Genomic DNA, 21,034 nt, shown 5'->3' with positions numbered 1-21,034 from the left:
ATTGTACCAAGATTCTCAGATAAAAGAACTTTTATTTTACCCAATAACACAAGAATGGGCAACAGGCGAACAGTCAGCGCCTTGTTCCCAGCTGCCACTCAGACTGCAGCGGGGGAATCGCTAATGGGGTTTCTGTGCCGCTCGGGCTCCGTCTGTGTCTCGTTTGGCTTGCGCCTCCATCGGCTGCCTATGAGCAGGATGAAATGCTCCTGAGATAAGCTGCTCCGCTGCCTTTCATAACTCCACCTTACTTTTTCAGGCAAAAATATTCCAAATTTCAGTTATCAAGTATTGGAACGCAGATATGCAATAGGAGAAGGCCATGGATGCCTTAGTACAACCTGCAGTTTGTCCCTTTGCACCTTGCAAAACTGGAATATAAGGGGGAGAAGAAAGAGCTGCAAATCCATGTTAAAAAAAAAAAAGAAGAAGAAGAAATCATTTGCACTGATACTTTAGCTGTTGATTTGTAGTTGATATCTAAATGTCAGCCATTTACAGCTTAATCATGGCTTTATTAACCCGTCTTTTTCCTAGCTGAAAGGCAGGCTGAGTAGATGGAAGGAATAATAAAGACGGGAGGATGGGGAATCTGAAATGTGAAGAGTGAATTAGACTTGTTTAGAAAAGAAAAGACTAGACAAGAAAAGACAAGCTGGGAAAGAAGGGTGTGAAAAAAAACCTAACGGAAAACATCATGCCATTGGCTGTCCAAGTGTTTCATATTCTCAGCAGCAAAGTATGAAGCATAGTTGTTGGAGACACTGAGAATTTGGGAAAAAAAAAACGCTCCTACTTAATTTCATCCATAATTCTCAAAGCTCATCTGTCATTTAAAATCCTTCTAACTTGTTATGTACAAAGTCTCTGATTAACGATAAAGTTTTCAAATTCTGATAGAATTAGGTGCTTAAATGGAATGAGATATGAATCATCTCATTTTCTTTGAAAATTCTGCATTTTGGAGTCTGTTTTGATTCATTTTTCAGAGTGTCATTCGATTTGTAATAATAACATCAGAGTCCAAAGTTTTCATGATGGAGTAGTGCGTATGCTTCCAAGAAGTTCCTGCCTTACCCCAAATGAGCAAAAATACTTGAAGGTGTGGGACATTTTTGTATTACAATAGTTTTACTTATTTGTGAACACTTGCTCAGCTTTCTGAGTACCCCTCAGGTTGAGGTATTCATTTGCATTATTTATATATTTCAACAAAACAGTATTCAATCATTTTGAGACAGGCTGAAAGAAATTATGTTGCTTGCTGAAGTTAAAGAATGTGGACCATCCAATCTCCACTTAGACTCATGAGAAGTAATATCTGTAGAAGAGATGTTATAGAAATTCTGGAACAATACCACTATATTTTCAATTTCTCAGACTTTTTTTGGGGGGGAGGAGGATGGGAAAGGGGGTTTCATCACTCATTGTGTATTTTTGTCACGTATCTGAGTTGCCTCCTTTGACAGGAAGGAAACCTGAAGTATTTCTCTAGCAGTCAAATACCTAAACACGAGCTTCTGTATCTCCTGGGGATCCTCTGGCTTTAGAACGAACCACGTGGAAAGAAAGGAGAATTCCACGGAAATTTTGCCAAAAATGATAAATTTAAAATTATTTTAATTATTATTTCTAATGAATAACTTCAAATTCCTTTGTACACTAAGGAAAAGTAATCAACATTAATTTACTATAGAGAATTTCAAAGCAATGTACAACTAGGAGTTTTAAGAGTGTTAGATCTGTCTGAATTTCTTTTCTGAATTCTGGAAAAGCTGAGATGTTATTACTAAGAAAATCTAAGTACATTGGAGGCTAGGTGAGACTCTTTTTCTTCATAGATGCAAGATTGTTTAAATATCTTAATCTATTTCTGAAATACAAAATAGGTCTTCTCCAGTTTCACTAAAGCCTCTTGTGCACTGTGCTTCAGGTTTATTTCCATGAGTGTTATAGGTGCCAAGTATGAAATGTTGCTTTTATCTTTCATCCCATTTAATCTCTTCTCCCCACTTTACAATGGACAGGAAATACTTATTTTTGAATTTGGAAAGATATGGGCTGATATCCTTGAATATAAATATAAGATTTTACTCAATAGACAACCTGTATCTAACTGCGTTGATTATGCCTCGTTTTCATTGGAATTGCAAGACAGTATGAAGTACATTCCATGTTATTCATGTCTGAGATTTCTGAGGAGGAATTCCTGCTTTCAGTGTAAGATTTCCACAGAATATATTTGGTGGCAGGATTAGAGCCATTTCACCACTTCACCACAGTGTAAATATTTCAGGAAGCTCTGTGGTAGGGACTGGACTTTAGGTCAAAATATATACAGCTCAATTTCCAACATTTCTGCATTGTTGAATCCTGAATCAAAGTTTGGTTGAACCCATACCTAATTGTTCTGGAGAAAGAGGAGTCTCATATTTGCAAATACTGTTGAGATATGGTCATCTGTGCATGTCCTGGAGTGGGAAAGGACAACATTTGGGCTCGAGGTGAAGGGAGGGATTTGCCTGGAGCAGCCCAAGAGCACAGTTAGGTAGAAAACTGGCAGCATGACCAAAGGCACAATCATCTGTTTCAGGCACAGAAGATTTGGTCTCTGCACATCACTAATTTCAGGGATGCAGATCTGTGGGAGCAAATATTTGATCCTAGCCTGAATGGAAAAACAAGGAGAGTGGAAAGAGCTCTGTTTGCATAGAGATGCTAACACCTGTAGAAACCCCAGATTCAAATTAAATCGTGATTCAATTTGCCTGTAAATTTATCCAGGTAAATACTGTTCACTGGCTTCATCTATCTTTCCTTTCCTTATCACACTTGTGATCATTTCCACAGTGAGTGAGGTCTTAGTTAACTGTTGCTGACGTTGTAACTCAGAGAAGCAATTCAAGCTGCAAAAGCAACATTTCAATTATACGAATAATCAAATTCAAAATGTTATTTGAATAATTTGAGTTCTTAAATTAAGCAAGCACTTTTTTGCAAGTGGTCGATAAATTACATTTTCCGCTACATTGGCAGTATACGGGTAATTAATATCTCAACTTTTCCTTCTTAATGTTGATTTAAGAAAAATAAAATAAGCTTAGAACATAAATGAGCTTTGCTTTCATAACTCAAATATTACTGTCCCTGCTCAGCTGGCTGTGTAGCTCTGTTACCCTTCTCATTCTCAGTGCTGGACAGATGTGTCAGTATGCAGCCTTTGTGTTTAACTTCAGTATAGGAAATCTAGAACTAAGGGAGGTACACATAAGATGTAATTTTTTTCTTCCATTGATTTCAGGGAAAATAGGCCTTCATCTTCAAAATGATGCAATTTGATTTGATCCTTCTGAACCAGGCATTTTAGTTCATTTGCCTAACGTCAAAGGAACGTGCATCTGATAGCTTTTGTGATAAGTCAAATGTACCAAAGTTAAAATGTTAAAACAATAAAAAATTGCAGTGCCTTAAGTGCAGAGAATGTATTAAACAAATAAACAAAACAAAATAAAACCCATCATCTAACTTCACAGAAAGATTTTGTGCAAATGTTCTTTTTATTCTGATAAACTCAAGGACAGTAATTCAAATGAGCAGTGTAGAATGAATTGTTAGTATTTCTCAGACGAGGAGAAATTATTAAGTGGACCACTGGATGACAAAAGGAGGGATCTCTAGTGATTTTATGTTTCCAGGTAAATAAATACACACATGCATAATTTAATCATCTAAACCCTACTATATGTACTATATTGATAGGCATGTTTTTCAGAAATACATTTGCTCATTGTGAAGATTCAACAATTGCTGTTCCCTTTGCAGGGTTAAATTTAACGATATTTCACCAGAGTGACAATGAGATATATAAAAGACAGCAAGAGGGATGAAGAGGGGGAAAAAAAGAGACTTCATGTTGCAAAACTGAATGTAGAACTGGTAGAAATTGAAACTATTTTGAAAGAATCAATATTTTTCATTTTTATTTAACCAATCACTTTTCTTCCAAACGTATATCAAGAATGTATTTGAAATGGCTTTGAAAACAGGTATGTTTCCTCTAAACTGTGAGGCATGCATCGCATGGGAAGGTAACAATTGCCATTCTTTATTTGTATATTTAATTTGTCCATTCCTTCATCTTTTGGTAAAGTGGACATCTCCATGTTGCTTACAAGAACTGGTAAAAGAATTACTCAAAATGTACTGGATTTCACCTTTTATTTCCTTCCTCTCAACCCAGAGCTGCAAGCTGAGATAGCAAAGTGGAATTAGTGGAATATCAGAGAAGCAACGAAAGTCGTGATCTTGGTTCTTTAAATACAGTGCTTGGGAGATGAAGCGAAGATAAAAAAAGCAGGAGCCTATAGAACTGAAAAGAGGTTCACAATACAAAAGAATCCCATCACAAAAATCTTGGTATATATTCAGCAATGTAGAGTGGCCAAAGCAGATGTTTAAAGCAAGACTTCGATACAGTGTGTACTTTTACAGACTGTAGCTTATTGAGATGGGTTCCGTTCTGATATTTGCTTACTTTATCAACCCCTCAGATCTGCTGGTTGTATTAAACAGAGCCTGAATCCATGCCTTTTTGCCCTGCTCCATCCCACAGGGTATCTGAGGTGAGAACTGCAGAGACCTTAGCCACAGTGAAATTTTGACCCCTCATACAATTCCGCTCAAGTCCAGAGAGTGAACCACTCCCATGTTTCCAGTTGACAGTTACCATTCCTGTGTCTCATGAATATAGAGACTCTTGAATATAAGTATTTAATCAGATTATTTCCTACCTGCTTCATCAATCTAACAAGATATTAGAAATGAATCCTTTTTGTTTTTTTGAGGAGATAAATACATGATCAGAAATAACAACTCCATCTTTTCCTACTGGTCAGTATTGGTAGTTGATTAATTATTCAGCAGGCTCTGGTGTTGCTGCCAAGCCCATGCTTTCTTCTCAGAGAATAACAGGTGAGCTTGTTAAAGCAGCTTTCTTTTGACTGTCACTTTAGCTTTGATAGAGGGTTTATTTACATGCTGACACTTTAATTTTATCTTATTCTTTTATTTTCTTGTTTCTATCATTAAAAATGTAGAACTTTCTCTGCACATTTGTGCCAGAGAGGAAACTGTATTAATATTACCTTTGGTATGCCATGCCACGGTGCAGAAATTATTTGCATGGTTTAATGTCTTTGCAGAATTTTAGAATTAATCTGTATCTCTCTCCTGGTACCGTATGTTGCTGTTTTCCACTTGTATGGAAATGCAGGTAATCTCGTGCCCTCCGTGACATGGGCAAATGCTTTACAAAAAAGCATCTTTGACAGTTATCTTTTATATTTTAACACAACCAAAGAGTTAGTCTCTTAACCAGTAGGCCTTGTACTACTCTGGGATTGGACAAAGGTAGAAGTCTTGTGATAGTAGTATCCATTTATGAGTTTGCATTATCATTTCATAAGGCAAAACAGAAGGTGATATAAGCCCACTGCCATTCCTTAGTTTTTGACGGAACATATTCATCAAAAAAGCATGCAGTCCCCTGAGTTTGCAGCCATATGCTACAGGAAAATGTCACCAGTTAAAGATGTATTCATTTGCTGTTTTGAAAACTCTGTTTGATATTCATGCATTCCAAGTGTTTTGACCTAGATTTCTGTAGAGGCATTAGATCCAGTACTGAACAGGAAGCTAGACAGCTGTTGCTTGTGTAGTCAAAGGAAGAATTTAAAGTAAGGGGAAAAAAAAGAATAAAAAAATGAAAACATTTATTAATGCATGCCAACATTTTGCACAGCCAATATGTTTAATACCAGATTAACTAATATAAGCATATGGGGATGCATTTGTTGCAAAGCTTTAAAGAAAAGAACAAAGAAAAAAGTTGGATGTATCTAAAGTTCACACAGAACAGAATTTGCACTTTCTCCTACAAATGAAAGCCTAGTGAAATGGCAACATACTTTAATTACAAGCTACTTGCTAATGTCACAACATTTAGGTTTTGGGGCTATATTGTAGTACAAACCTCTCAGCGTATGTCTTCCTAATCTAGAAACCCACAGGTAATAAAAATCCTTACTGAGTTCTACAGTCTTCGCAGTCTGTTTTGACCCAAAGTCTTACAAATGGTTTGTTTGTTGTAATTGTAGATTCCTTCCTAGTAAATCCAGGTATAAAATGGATGTAATGTAAATATACTCATCTAATTACAAAATACTGGCAGTTGATCTACTGCTGTGGCAAGCGTGCTGCATTTTGTTGTTACTGGGTTTACACAGATATAGTTCACCTGATGTTCATAAGTCTTTTGGTAGTTGAACTGCAACTACCAAAACTACTATGCAATAACAGGAAATAAACTTTACGTTGGTTTGGTTATGAAGGTACTCATCCAATACAGCTTCAGTCAGCCAAAAGCTAGACGTCAAAGCTAATTGTCCCAGTTGGTTTTCCATAGTTCTTAGTACCACCTACTGGAAAGTGTCTTTCTTGGGCTGGACTGTGCATTCCTTTGGAAGGAACTTGTCTCTTTCCTTTCACTGTCAGAGGGGTTATTTGTCCAGATCAGGCACCAAAATATAAGCCATCTACACAGTATTCTCCTTAACAGTGATACTTTTTAGCAACCCATTCTTTTTAGTTCTAGTGGAAAAACATTTAAGTTCCAACAGTAATCTCTTAGCAATTTCAGCACTTTCTGATATTACATTTTACACTGAGTCAATTCAAAAATAGAAGAAAAAGTGCAAGCATTTCCCCTCCCCCCAAAAATGGTTTTCATTTTCACAGTGAAGAATACATAGATGGCTTTTTTTCCCAATAGCTCCTTTCCTAAGTGTTTATCAAATAGTTTATGCAAACATATTTCAGCTTATGGTTTATTTATGGATAGTTCAATTTCACTCTCCAAAAAGGTGTGGAATTGGTTACCCATGCCACGTGCTGGTTATTTATTTATTTACTTACTTATTTATGACTGGGTGAATGAAACTTTTTAAACAAGGGAAAAATGAATGAAGAATAGCAAAGAAATGATGCCGCAGTTTAGAATGAATAAATCAACAGGTCTAAATGTCATGAAACTGAATTCTGCAATATCCTCATGAATAGTCAGGGTTTTCAGGAAGGCCTGTTGACAACAAAAGGCTTGCACGTTTGGTGATCTGTTTGGAATATATAAAAACACGCACGCTTATAAATGTATGCATACAGTCTTGAATGATGTCCCATATAAGTGTCCAGCTCTTCTGTTCAGATGTGCTGAATATTTTGTGATCATACAACTAAATGGACATCTACATAAATAGGTATGTATGCTTCCTGAACCACACTGTTTGCACTTGAGATAGAAGAGCTTCAAACGTAATGTCAACTCGCAGAAATCCAATGAGGTTTATTTTTCTAAACCAATCTCCTATGGATGTGGGCTTCTGCCACTAGACATGAGGCCCTGCAGCTGACATGCATTTGCACTCTGTTCACAGAGTTTGGGGTCAGAGGCCAGTTAGGAGGACAGGGCTCTTTGGGACTATATGTCCTCAAATATGATCCCACAAGAGCGGCAGAAACGTCACATTACAAATCCAGGAAATGGAGAAACACTTAATGAAGAGAGTTAAGAGGGAACATGGAAAGATTATGACAGTGAGGGGAGGGATTAAGCAGAGATGAGAAAATAAGCAATAGCTGGTTGAGGTTGTGGGAGTTCACAACCAGAATGAAAAGAACACATAAGGTCATAAACATTTTCTTCCTGTTTGAGTTATGAAAAAGAGCTAAAAGTATCTTCCTAGTTGCTAGATTTTTTTTTCTCTCAAGTAAATGTATCAGGATGAAACACTAGACTTTTTGTCAGCTTTGTCACATCTCTGTATATGACCCTTATTTCTCCAGAAGTACCACACATATAATTCTTCTCAGTGGTGATTATTGTCAGTGTTGAAGTTTGAGTGCTTAATACTTCCCTTTCCCAAACTGATCAACAGCATCAGACATCTTTCTAAACTTAACTGATCCACTCAGCTCCATTAAGTGCAGAAAAGCAAAGTTTTGATAAGTATGGCATTTGGTTAGCTTTGACATCCCCTCAAGTGTCAATGATTTCATTTTTGTCTGGATTATCTGGGCGTAGGACCAGGAAGAAGCTTAAGCTCTGTTGTCTGGGAATAAAATGCTTCAATTCCTCCAACCTTGATTTTCTAGTCAGAAGACACTTTGCATCTTAAACTGACATATTTTCCATTTTTATAGTCTACATTTACAAGATTCTTCCATATGGCTAAAGTTAAAATTCACAGAGGCTATAGATAGCCAGGCCACTCTTTTTATTAATCTGAAACGTGCCAGCTAAATCAGAAAACTCTAATGTTGTAGAACAAAATAAGAGCTAATAATTGTTGAGTTCTTTACTAATAGCATACCTGAATCAAAATATCTTGTTATCCAGCCTGAACCACTTAGGAATTAGCAATAGCATACTGTACTAAAGCCAGTTTGAACAGATGGATTTAGAACCAGAGAGTCAAATATATCCCTTTTTGGAATTTTGTCTGCCTAATTTACTCATGTTACTGTTACAGAGATACCAAGATAGCTGATGATGCTGCTCTGTGCTGTATTTACTTGACTGCATTGCCACACAGAAATGTGATTCATAGACTCCCAGGAATTGCAGATGGAAGAGCCATATTAGATCATTCAATCCATCTCCCTGCTGATGCAGAATTGCTTGCTACAGCTACAGTACATTTTCTAGTGTTTTGTCTGGTGTAGTTGTAAAAGTCCTCTGACATGGGACTTCCACTGCTTCCCTTGGGACACTACTCCACCGTTCATCTTTCAAAATTGGCACTGTCAGAGATAGGGTAGAGCATGAGCTGGACCACTGACCTGTACTCAGTTGGGAATTCCTCTCTTCCTAATCACTAGGTGACCCTGCATGAAGATTCTGCGCCATCAATATTACATGGTGCTTGTGGACATATTACAGATTACTGAAATGGGACATTTTCTTCTCATTTGCAAGATATATTTTGCTTTTTCAAACCTGCCAACTTCTCCCTCTGGTACTTCTGCTAGTCCCTAACATGGTCTATGGGAAGACATGACACTAAAAAGGCATCCAAACTATCTCATGTCCTCTCTGGATTCTTGCTCTTCTCAAGTCAAGTTGAGGTTCCTTGTTCTCACATCTTTAGAGATCTGACCCACGATCAGTCATAGTCTTTTCACTCTTACCAATGACACTGACTTTTTGGAGGATTTTGGTTGCTTGTTTATTCCTAGAGTAGCCTTTGTTTTATTTCATAAGAACAGGAAAAAGGAGTTTTCCATTTTCTGGTTGTTCAAAAAAAAAGGCTGGCCAATAATTTCAATCAGCACCAACAAACAATTTCCAAAACTGTCAGCAAACCAATATATGAAAATATAAATCTGTTGTTTGGCTAAATGAAACGTTACACTTTGAAATGAGAGTATACTGCAAACATTTCAATAACCAAAAGAAATACTTATATATGGAATTGTGGTAGGTCTTTTGAACAGACTAGTTTGTCTATCTGACCTCCTTTCATATTAAAAAAAAAAAGTCGAAGTTTAGACAGAAAATTCCAGTTATCTCTACATACCTTCACGTTTTATTCTGTAGCTCTTCTAAATGGGGTTGTATGGCTGTCCTTCCATCCTTCCTGATTATCTTCTTTTTTTACCATGACTCTTACTGAACAAGGCAGACCGATATCAAAAGCTTTCTCTGGAATCAATCAGAATTCTGTCTGAAGAAAAACAGAAAACAAAACAAACACAAATTTTCACTTCAGGAACCACCAGGAAATGGAAACTGGAGAATTAAACCTGGAAAAGTGAAGAACAATTTATATTTATACAATAAAAAATACATGCATATTTTTGGTCACCTGTTTTTTCCTAGGTTCTGAGCCAAAATTGGACGCATCAAATACCAAACAAAATGCAGTTATGCCAGTAATGCTAGCCCTTCTGGAAGCAATAACTACAGTCAATCACAGAGTAAATCCTTATCTGATGAGCTTTCCAGCCCAATTTTTTTAGACACAAGAAGTTCAGATAGTTCAGATAAGGTTTGGCAGCTAAATTGGTATTTGTCCCAAGCAAACCTCCGGAGGTTCACTAGTTGCTAGCAATAAATGAAAGTCTTTATAAGGTGATGGCTATTTTGTGGCCAACATGAAATAAATTGGTGGTGCCAGCTTAGGTCCTACGAGGCATCTGTCTAGTTCCAAATGCCATCACCAGCTTGCTAGACATTTCTGTAAGGGGGCTAGTATTTGAAGATTTTGATGAGCTTTCATTCAAAGTGTGGTGGCTTCCTCCTTTGTCCTGGGGTAGGGTGGCAACTCAACTGTTTTCGAGGGCAGTAGATCTAGCACATTTATGCGATGGAGCAAGTCTCGTTGAAGAAGACATCAGTAGAGAAAACTAGCATTTTCGGATGCAGTACACACTGTGACATCCACATCCACCCCATCTCTTTCCCATTAGCTTCTTTGCCTGCTATGCCAGGTGTTCTAATTAGCCATATGTATAAATATTTGTCTAACTTTTTTTTTATCATTCTGCTACTGTATGTATAGGAAGAAGTGGAGCCAATCTGTGCATGAAAATCAATGTTTGAAGATATCCTTTTGGCTGCTGGTAAATGAGGCCTCCTTTAACAGCCCCTGCTGCAGTTGGCTGCTGTCTCAGAGCCACTTTTCCAACTACTAGAAGCCAAATTGGGAAAAAAAAAAAAAAGATATGGATGAGATATTGACCTTCTACATGTCATACATTTTACCAATAAGTATTAATGACAAAGACACTAAGGATTGTAATCTCCAGTCAATGAATCAATACAAATCCTGTTAACACTCAGTGAGGGGACATGAAAGCCTTCAAGAGCTTCACACGTGGACTTTCTAAAGGACTTCTAAAGGACTCCCTCTAAAGGCCTTGGAAGTTTGTTTTTTTTTTTTCCCTCAGAACCACCAATATATTGTGTTTTTAATGAAATGAAGAGGTCTTAAGAGTCAAGGGGTCTCAGTAGCTGAAGGTGTTTTACAAATTCTATGTCTAGTCCATGAAAAACTGAATGCTTATTTGAAGGGCGTCAATTCTTCCAGAATCTGAAAACAGAATTTCATAACATTCTGAAAGGATGTGAACAGCATCAGTAAAAACAAGGGAAAGTTAAAGGGCGTTTCAAACGTCCTTGAAATTACAGGATAGCAGCTTTTAGTTAGCTGTCTCCCTTCTTCCTCCCTTCTCTGCTCTTGTCCCTTCAGTTTCAGGAGTGATACCATACTCCCAACCTCGACCTCTTGTAGATCTACAGTCACCTGCAATAGTGATTTAACCCTGTCCTTACACTGTGCAATTTCTGCTTCCTCTGAAAGTTTTTTGTTTCAGAACACATATTTAGCTCACTTAAGATTTAGCACAGGAAAAGTTTAGCACATGAAATATTTTTGAATGCCATAGCGAAGTGGAAATGGGAGAAAAACGGCATACACACATACCTAAATTTTTCAACCAAACAAGCCTGATTTAAGATGATAGAGCAAAAGAAAATCAGTTTCTGAGTTCTGTGTTTTACTTTGGGGGTTTTTGTTTTTCTTTTCTGAAGAACCTGGTGGAGAAACATACAAAGCCTCTGAGAGTAATTTGTACTGAATATTAATTTGGGGTGAGGGCTTAATGCCTCTTTGCATTTCTGGAAGTCTTTGCATAAATTTAGAGGAAATTTAGGGCCCAAAATATCAGTGAATTGAATAAAACCGTTTTCCTTATGTTTCCTATTTCCCTCTCTCCCTTCACTTTCCTGTATTCATGCCTCTTTGAATATTTGGAAAAAAAAACCAAACAAAACTGTCTGCAATTCCTCATTCTCTGTTTTTGCAATTAGATGTGCAGTCTATATTACCAGTATCATGGGAAGACAATTGGGCTGTCTGCCTCCTTCCTGGTTGCCTACAAATTGCTTCAGCCTGCAAAGAAAACATTGTGGGACTTTGTTCAGGGAAGTAAGAAACTAAATATTTATCTTCCCTTTTATAATTTATGCAGCATGGGATTAATATAGAAAGAACCAAGACTGAAAGGTCAAGTGAGCTTGCAAACAGTGTTGTACAATGATATATCATTGCACTTATACTGTGGCCTGGTTTCTAGAAAATGAAGCACCAATACCAAATGTTCACCTAACAAAACAGTCTTAACAGTGCCTGATTTTGTTATGCATTTATAAGTTTCATTTATATCTCCTATAAAGAAAATTTCTGCTGGAAATTTGAAATCAGTCCTAGCACCAAAAGAGCATTTGTGGGTTCACATCTACTTGTTTGCAGATACCCGCTGCATCTGAGTTCTGTCTTCCATCAAAATTTGAGGGAGAAGGGATGCGGAAATGTTCCCCATCTCTTGCAGATTGTGTCACAGATAAAGTCCTGGACCCCAGATAGCTACAGACCAGCCTGTGTTCACACTGAAGCAGGAAAAGACCTGCCCATCATAGTACATGCTGTGTCAGAACAGCAAATCAGCAGAATGAAATCTCAGAAGATACTTTAAGTGCTCTGCTAAATTTGAATGACGCAGGCTACTAGCAGATGTGGTGGGTTCTCCACCTTTTAAAGTCCTCAGATCAAGAGTGGATGCCTTTCTGAAAGATATTGTTTAGCTGAGCATGATTTATTAGGCTCACTACAGTGGGAAATGGGTAAAATACTAAGACTGGAATTACAGAGCAGCTTAGCATAAGTGACCTGATGACCCCTTCTGGCTTTAAAAATCTAAGAGCTTAGTTAAAGATCCACGAAGTGAATACAGCTTTTTTATGGGCATGATGTAAACAAGTTTATGTGAATGTGTGTGAACCAGGATCACTGAGGTGCTGCTAGGTCAGATCTGCAGCGGTTTAGAGCTGTTCTTCACGAATACAACAGTCGTAAAATAATAATTAAAAACAAAATCATAGGTAGGAGCTAAATAAAGCAGTGGCATTGTTTTCCCTTAAACGTCATCTCCTTTTGAAGAAAAGAAGAGTGGAAAATTGTAGGTGTCTGGCCAAAAAAAGGGAGGGGATGCATGGATCAAAATCTTCTGGTCTGCAGATAAGAGGGGAATGAAAGACTTCCTGCACACAGAGAACAGAGGCCTCGAGGGGCAGGGGGGCTGTGGCCAGCTGGGAAACGCACAGTGCTGTATATAGAAACCCTCACACACAAACAGCTCCCGCGTGGCACAGCGGCCGGGCAGCGTGTTCGCCGGGGGGGGCCGGCGTGGTGACCCCTCCGCAGCCCGTCTGGCCTGGTGAATTGAACAAGGCCGGCAAAACATCAAAAACACCCTCAGCCCTTAGATGAATGAGCTGTTTGTTTTTATTCCTGATGGCTTGATAAGAGGTCACAGGATGTGTTCGATTTCTTTTTTTTTTTTCTCTCTCTCTCTCTTTCTTTTTACTTTTTTTTTTTATTTTCATACATCATGAAACAATAGGTTAAGAGAGAAAAGCCCCAGCCCAGTCCCAATAGATCTCTCGTCCCCCGTGCTGCTTCATTTCCTGCCTTTTTGAAGCAGACATCCCCCTTTTGTTTTCCCCTGGCCCAGCCAGCGCGTGTCGGTGTGACGGCCACCAAACAAATGGGTTTTGGCCACCATCACCTCCTCGCCCCCGCCTGCCCGCCTGCCGCCGCTCGCAGCTTCCTGAGGCCTGGCGGCTGCTGCCGGCCCCACAGCAGGCCTCGCAGGAAGAGATGGAGGGAAGCAACGGGAAATCCCTGCAGCTGCCAGATTGCAATTCTGCAGCCGCCGGGACGCGGCCCGGGCGTTCGGGCACGAGGCGAGAGAGCCTTCCTGTCAGCCCAGCCACTGCTGGAAGTTTGTGGCACGCCGGCTCCCACACGCATGCCGGGGGAAGTGCTGGGAGGCCAAGATAAGGCCTCCCACTGCCACTGCTGCGGTGAAAGTGGGAAACAAAGCCAAGGCAGCCAGGAGCAATCCCTACCTGGAAAGGGGACACGTGGTGTCTCCAGCCTCTGTTTGCGGGAAGGACAGGGGCTGGGCCTTTCATAGTCTGTCTGTCTGTCCTAAAATCATGGTGCAAATGAGTTGTTCAAGTCTGTTATAAACATATGAGACATGTATGAAATCTACAGGTTTTTTACAGCCAAGACCTCTACAACTCCCTGAAAGGAGGCTGTAGCAAGGGGGAATTAGGGGAGGGGAGTCAGCCTCTTATCCCAAAAAAGATAGACAGGACAAAAAATAATGGCATTAAGTTGCACCAGGGGACGTTCTGGCTGGATATTAGGAAAAATTTCTTCTCAGAAAGAGTGATGATGCATTGGCATAGGCTGCCCAGAGAGGTGGTGGAGTCACTGTCTCTGGAGCTGTTCTAGAACCGGGGGGATGTGGCCCTGAGGGACACGGATAGTGGGCATGGTGGGGATGAGCTGATGGTTGGACTAGAGGACCTTGGTGGTCTTTTCCAACTTTAATGATTCCATGATTACCTAATTCTATAAGCACCTGGGCTCCTCCAAAGGCAGCCAAGCTCCCACACAGCAGTAGGCCTCCTCAGAGGGAATAGCAGCCAAAAACATGGTTGAGATTCAAAGAACTACCACTGACTCCTTTGTAATTCCATGCCCAAACAGTCTATGCTCAACAGGAGCTGAGTAACAGTTTTCCCTCCCAGCTAGACTGTGAGTGTTTGCAGACTTGTAAATCCGTTCCATATTGGCCTAATATCTGGCTTGGGCTCAAAATTATTAACATTTAAAAAAAAAAATTAAACTGGTCATTATGGTGCTCAATTTTCATCCTTGAATCTGGTGACCTCTTGTTAATCCCCTCATAAAGACAACCTTTCCATTTGTGCAGAGACTGTGGTGCCCATCCACAAGGCAATGCAGGAGTTAAGAATATATTCATATAGGCAAATTTGAACACTAAAATAAAATCGTCTTCCTGAGGTCATTGTCTCTGTAGACCAAAGTGAGGGAAGAAGTGCAAGAATGAGCTACTGATTAAGATACTACATGCTGGGCAGGTATCTTTAGATTTTACCTGCTCAGCAGGGGAAATCTGAATCCAGATTTGGTGATTAGGCCATATTTATATCTCAGTTCAGCAAGTCTCTATACATTATCATGATCAGCAGAGGGTATAAAACCTACCCATGCCTCCATATTACCCTGAAATGTAAAAAAAGGGTTCCACAAGTACTCTGGATTTCTAAACACACGTGTCCACAGCCCGTTTGCCCCAGACCGTATTACACAACTCACCCACTCTGCCCACTTTCATATTTTGTGTGAGTCATACAGCAAGCTGAGCCGCATCAAATTAATATATGTTCAGTGGCACAGGCAAACAAACCGATAATTTGGTGCCTGAAGAAAGGAGTTCCTTTCTAATACCTGGAAAACTCTGCATAAGATACATACACAAATACATACACATATATCTATAAATTCTATATACAGTCATATACGCTTATGTATTTTATGTTTTGTGACTTTCAGTACATGAAAAGCTGCAACTATGTAACTGTGTTGTATCATACAGCATTTGAAGATCTCTTAAATTCTGATTAGCATTCTTGATGGGTTCTTTCAGCATGGTTTACTCAGGAAACAAGGCTTATGCAATCACAGTCTGTGTATGTGTGTACACGTCTGTCACCATTAGACATCAGATAATTTACACAGGAGAGAAGCATTATGAATGTCCCTAGACCAGGAAAAGCTTCCTGGAGAAATAGCTTCTGTCAGTATTTTCACCTTATTAGACAACAATGAATCCAACCACAAGAGACCTATCCATTAAAAATCTTTATTAGGCTTTGCTCTGTCCAATATATGTGGAACTACTTGGTTAAAGAATTCTAAAGAATTATCACAGATTATAAGCTATAAAGGCTGTAACCAAAGAAGGAAAATGCTTCTCATAATTCATATTAATCTGCTACGTTTTTCATTACAATATGTATATGTATATATTCTATCTATCTACCTAAAAAGTGCTTAATTTTTGTTTACAATATTCTCCCCTTAACTATATGAAAGTAAGTTTGCAGCTCTAGGCAGAGCTCAGCTTTCGGGAGATTGCACTCCCACATGACCAATACCATCCCACGTGACACATGAACTAATATCACTACTTGGGATTCAAACCTTAGGCCCAAATGTTCCTTGATCTACTGGCCATGCTCTTTTTAATGCACCCCAGGATACCATTGGCTTTCTTGGCCGCAAGGGCACACTGCTGGCTCACGGCCAATCTGTTGACCATTAATGAAGATGTTGAACAAGACAGGATTCAGCACCAACCCTGGGGGACACTGCTAGCTGCAGGCCTCCAACTAGACTCTGCACTGCTGATCACAACTCTCTGAGCTCTGCCCGTCAGCCAGTTCTCAACTTACTTTATTGTTCACTCATCTATCTCACACTTCTTAAGCTTACCTACAAGGATGTTATGGGAGACAGTGTCAAATGCCTTGCTGAATTCAAGGTACACAGCATCCACCACTCTCTGTTCATCTACTCAACTGGTCATGACATCACCCAGCCAGTCATGACATCAATCCAGCTCTTTGATTTGGAGAGCTACTCCGGTGCTCAGACAGGCATCATTTACCCTGGCACAGGATACTGCACTGCCTCATCTCTGTGATACAGTGGGAGCACAGACTATTTACTGGAATTCTTTTTGGGAAGAATAATCTAGTGATATGGAGGAAAGGGAATTATTGTTTGACTTGCTGATATTTCTAAAGGAAAAAATACTGGTTACCATGACAATAAAAATGTGAAAAATTCAAACAGGTCAATATTAAAATACATTTTTTACTCTTCTTGAAGAAAGCGTTCTCCCTTTCCAATGTGTGGATTTAGTTGTTGAGATTCAGATTTTATTTCATTATTATTTTTTATGGATTCAGTACCTTTTCTTGGAGCATCCCTCACTGTTCAATAGCTTGCAAACTGACCCCTGAACTAGAGTCCATTTCTAAAAAAGAGTCCTTGTGCCTTCTAGTCCTTCCTAGAAAATTACAAAAGGTATTAAATACCTCCAGCCCATCTTTCCATCTGTGACTAAATGGAAGCAAATAGGCCTGGAGAGACAGAGAATCCTCAGCTGGGAAAAGATGAGAGCTTCTTGCTTCTGTAATATAAATATGTTGGCAAACAGAGATGCATTGGGAAGGGCAGACCCACAATCAGTTCTTTGTGTCGCTTTCTTTTCCAGTTCTCTGGAGAGAGAGAGTTTTGGTTTTGACTCTTGCTTTGTTTTTAACCTCCTTGTGGCATATTTCCTGTTGGAATATATCCACCTCGGCACCTTCATCATCATTCTTTTAAAGTTGCTGTGAGATAGAATAGCCCTTCCTGGAAGCTTATTTCAGTACATATATATTAAAAAAAAAAAACACCTGTCAGAATGTTCCATATACAAAATTTTGCATTTGCAAGAAAATAATCCAGTCTTGAACCCTGAAGATATAAAGCCAGAATTTTTCCCCCTTGTGGTAATCTACCAAAATGAAAAAAATAGGATGGTGGTTAAAAAAGAAAATCCCCTGAAACTCCTCCTACCAGGCTGGGATTGATCTCTGTTTACCTTGGGGGCTGCAGACTGGCAGGAGAACCTGCCATCTGACCACAGCTTTTGCCAAATCTCACAGATTTCTTCATGCAGCTGAGTCCTTATGCTGTAATTTACTTTCCATGGAACACGGATGCATCCTGAAGGATTAGAGGGGGGTAAACCTTGAAATGTATAAAACCCCTTTTGTTCTGAACTAATGATGTTGTTACTTGTGCGTGTGCTTGGTTGGAGATTTCCAAGGAGGAGCAGCCAAGCAGCTTCTACTACCATCTTTGCTCGCTGTTCAAGCCGTAGGGGATGTCAGTGTTTCTGGCCTCAGGGACATCTAGAAATGGAACTTCAGGAATTCACAAAACCCAAAGACAGTAAAGTGGCTTGTGGAGAGAGAGAGGTCAACAGAGGCATGCTGAAGCCTTTCTAAGGTCTGGGTCCTGTTCAGCGTGGTGCAGGTAGAGAGGGGAAGGGTCAGCATTTTCTCAGAACCTCTCGATTTACTGAAATAGGTTAAAGAGGTTGAACGACTTAAAATCAAGTTAGCTTTAGCAACTCTTATTTTGCTGTGCTTGCTCAGGAAATGTCGGGAGTGGACACCCTTAACCTGTACTACATTGTGAAGAGGCCACATTCTGCTCTTTTCAGTGTTGCTGTAAATCCTGACTACATTAAACGTGCTGGGTTCCCTTGATTCAGATCCTCAGCAAATTATGCATGTATTTTCTTCAAAAACACTGGTAAAAAAAACAGTTGAATTAATAAGTAATGACTTTAACGTCTCTGCTATTTTTTTTTCCAGTCATGTAGAAGGCTGGTTCCTCCTCATTCATCCTGCTCAGAATACAAAAGTACCCAAGATATCCTGAGAGAATTGGTATCCTCATGGAAAAGGGCTGATCTATGGCTTCACTGGGCTATAGGACAAGCCATAAAAGAAGAAATTTTATTAGGAAAATGACAGTTTACCATCAAAAATGTTTGAACCATACATTTAAATTCTTGAATTTGGGGCAAAACATTATTTGCACATCAGACTCAGCTCTCCTTATCTCCATAGCCTGAAGTATTCTTAGCGTTGCCAGCTGTACAGTGCATATCTCATTGCAGTACACAGTGCTCTGAAGTGTGCCAAGTAATAAGCTATAAAGAGAGAAGCAGGACTCAAGCAACACAAGGATGCAAAGCAATATTTTCCCCTGACACCCAAGGTCATGGCATAAAGAAATGTGGAACAAGGGAGCGTCAATTTTCATTGAAGATGCAGGGTACAGTGCTGCTGTACCAAACTAACAGAAATAAATTAACGTGATGGCAAACTTAGAGTGTCCTCTTAAAATGTGTTTGTAAAAGTGTGTGAGCATGCATGAGGGGAGGATGATGCTACATTGCTCTTTATATTTTCATGGCTATCAGGAAGCCTTTGCAGACTTAAAAAGAAACACTTCTTTAAGGATAATCTACTCAGTATATACTATAAATACTGACACACAGTCTTACAAGGAGCTCTGGGTTAAAGAAATGAAGGAATAAGTAGAGTTTGTTGCCCAGCGAATTACTCATCAATACAGTCTTAGCTCATTACCAATTCCTAACCAAAACATACACTTAAGATGACTTTTCAGGATCAGCTATGCTTACATTTGTGCTCCTATAAAGCTGGAATAACTATTTTTGTATTCTTCAATTCTCTCACCTTCATTGTGAGAACTATACATGTATAACAAAAAAAGCCTTGTTTTTCTGCACTGCTTTTCCAGTGGTGTCACACAGTGTAAATGAGCAATAGTCACAGAGAAAAAGTTGGTTTTCCTATTACTCTGTGCCCGGTTTGGAGTCCTATGAAGTCAATGGGAAATGCTCCACTGACTCAGGTAGGGGTTGGATCAGTCCCTTGAACACTATCAAATCTGCAAGAAAGATTCACAGCATTCACCACACGGCTCTGACTTACTTTAATTCTTTACCAACCATTTCTGAAATGCAGACTGTAAGGGAGCATTCCTTCATAGTAAGGAAAGCACATAGTGCTTAATTTTAATGGAAAACTCTTTTTTAAACACAGACAGATCCTGCTGTGTTTGACAAATATGTTCCAGAAAGAAGCTCAATCTAGATGTTATGTGTAACTTTATCTTATTCCCTTTTGAGCACTACTGTTCTTGCAAAGTGATCCCTCAACTGCCCAAAGTCATTACACTTTTTCCCTTTCACATTGTACCTCTGTAAATGTCAGGCATAACTACATTTTTATTTGCAGAGATACCACTGCTATGAATGAGTAAAAATTTCCTGCTCCCCCGCCTCCTTCTCTTTACCCTGTGCGCTTTCTGCTAATATGATTTGTTGAACAAATTGTTCCATTAATCTGGGGCTGTTTGACAGAGTGAGAAAATAAGTGCCAAAGTGAGAAGATTCACAAGAATCGGAAATCTCAGTCCCTCTTTCTCAAGGTAAATAGTTATTATATCAGGGTGTCAGACTGGTGAAATGGATGTACTTTCATTCTCAGTTTGTAAATGTCACTTTTCCTCAGCCCATCAGGGTGACAAATGAGGTGTGGGTTACAGTAAGAGTTCATTCCTTGACAAAGTTCTTGCTGGCTTATTTCAACAGGAAGGTAACCTCCCCTTTCTGCCCCCCAGCCAAAAGCAGGGGGAGGGGGAAGCATCTTTAGTCAGGAGAGAAACACAAAACAAGGCAACCTCTGTTACAATGCCCAAATGGTAAACACCAATTTCCATTTCCTGTTAAAATCCAATGGAGGCCTCTTCAGAAAACAAGTTGTGATACACTTTGTTTGCTTTTCTCCTACTTTCTTGCTTGTTGTTTTTATCTAAGACCCATATGACATACTTTTACTGGTGCTTATGTCAATATTTATTGAACAAGTGGTCAAGAGAGGCCACTTTTTAAGCCCTGCACTATCTGGTTGTTAATTACCTCACTGCAATGTGTTAATGAAGAAGAACACCCTCTTCTTTTGACAGATAATTGATAAGAGATCAGGAGGCCTGATGCCTGACAAGGAACATGAAATGGCCTCTTTGATTGCCACACAGATCACTGCACTTCCACAGTAATGGGACTTGCAAGGAGCCCACATGGCTCACAGGGAATACACAGCTCCAGGGTGAAGACTGCGGTAAGAAAAAAAGCAAAGAATTTGCGAGCAATTTAAGCAGAAGATGTTCTTTGATTTCCAAGTCTATGGGAACCCAACATCCTCTCTCGACAATGGCATTTACAGGAGCTCATGAATTGTCTTTGCCAAGTCTGAACCCTTGTCCATAAGATATAGACCATTTTTGTTAACAGTCTATCACATGCAAAAGGAAGCTGCTACTCTGTAGATTTGCTATAGTAGTAATTCAGAAAGATATTTGTTTGAAGGATTTCATCCTTC

General features: G+C 39.3%; 1 long non-coding RNA gene across 1 annotated transcript in view; it reads right to left on the bottom strand.

Annotated features, from left to right (window-relative positions):
* LOC110403795 overlaps positions 1-21,034 on the bottom strand; it is a 101,719-nt gene that overhangs the window by 10,174 nt on the left and 70,511 nt on the right. Inside the window, exon 14 of the long non-coding RNA XR_002441835.1 lies at positions 9,633-9,779. This is a non-coding gene — a long non-coding RNA (uncharacterized LOC110403795). The remainder of the gene's footprint in view (positions 1-9,632; positions 9,780-21,034) is intronic.

The sequence above is a fragment of the Numida meleagris genome, chromosome 9 (assembly GCF_002078875.1).
Source record: "Numida meleagris isolate 19003 breed g44 Domestic line chromosome 9, NumMel1.0, whole genome shotgun sequence".
NCBI classification, from domain to species: domain Eukaryota; kingdom Metazoa; phylum Chordata; class Aves; order Galliformes; family Numididae; genus Numida; species Numida meleagris.
The sequence above is the reverse complement of the archived record's forward strand: the minus strand, read 5'-3'. Positions and strand labels throughout refer to the sequence as shown.